This window comes from Neopelma chrysocephalum, unplaced genomic scaffold (assembly GCF_003984885.1).
Source record: "Neopelma chrysocephalum unplaced genomic scaffold, ASM398488v2 Primary Assembly neopelma1_185806, whole genome shotgun sequence".
NCBI lineage: Eukaryota > Metazoa > Chordata > Aves > Passeriformes > Pipridae > Neopelma > Neopelma chrysocephalum.
Window position 1 is genome coordinate 1 of NW_020938797.1, and position 1,184 is coordinate 1,184.

Consider the following 1,184-nt stretch of genomic DNA (forward strand, 5'->3'; position numbering starts at 1 on the left):
CTGCACCAGGGGCCACACCCGGAGCCCCAAATCTCAAGCCCGAAATCCTCAGCAGATCCTGCATTTGGAGCCCTAAATCTGCAGCAGAGGCCACGTCTGGAGTCCCAAATCTGCAGCAGGTGCCACGTCTCGAGCCCCAAATCTACATCAGGTACCACACTGGAGCCCCAAAATCTCGAGCCCCAAACCTCCAGCAGATCCTGCCTCTGGAGCCCCAAACGTGCCCCAGGGGCTACACCTGGAGCCCCAAACCTGCACCAGATACTACACCTGGAGCCCCAAACCTACACCAGATACTACACCTGGAGCCCCAAATCTGCACCAGGGGCCACACCTGGATCCCCAAATCTGCACCTTCTGCCGCATTTTGAGCCCTAAATGTGCACCAGATACTACAACTGGAGCCCCAAACCTACACCTTCTGTGACATCTCGAGTTCTAAATCTCAAACCCCAAATCTCCAGCAGATCCTGCATTTGGAGCCCCAAATCCTGAGCCCCAAATCTCCACCAGGTACCACACCTGGATTCCCAAATCTTCACCAGATTCTACACCTGCAGCCCCAAATCTGCACCTTCTGCCACATCTCGAGCCCCAAACCTCCAGCAGATCCTGCATTTGGAGCCCCAAATCTGCCCCAGGGGCCGCCCCCAGAGTCCCAAACCTGCTCCTCCTCCCCGGCAGCCCCGGGGTTACCTGCGAGGTTGGCGACGGGCGGTTTGAACACCTGGAGCCCCAAATCTGCACCAGGTACCACACCTGGAGCCCCAAATCTACAACAGGGACCACACCTGGAACCCTGAATCTACACCAGGTGCCACACCTGGAGCCCCAAATCTCCACCAGATACTACACCTGCAGCCCCAAACCTGCACCAGGGGCCACACCTGGAGCCTCAAATCTGCACCTTCTGCCACACCTGGAACCCCAAATCTCCAACAGGTACCACACCTGGAGCCCCAAATCTGCATCAGATACTACACCTGCAGCCCCAAATCTGCATCAGATTACATCTGGAGCCCTAAATCTACACCAGGTACCACACCTGGAGCCCCAAATCTGCACCTTCTGCCACATCTTGAGCCCCAAATCTTGAGCCCCAAATCTCCAGCAGATCCTGCATTTGGAGCCCCAAACGAGCCCCAGGGGCCGCCCCCAAAGTCCCAAAGCTGCTGCTCGTCCCC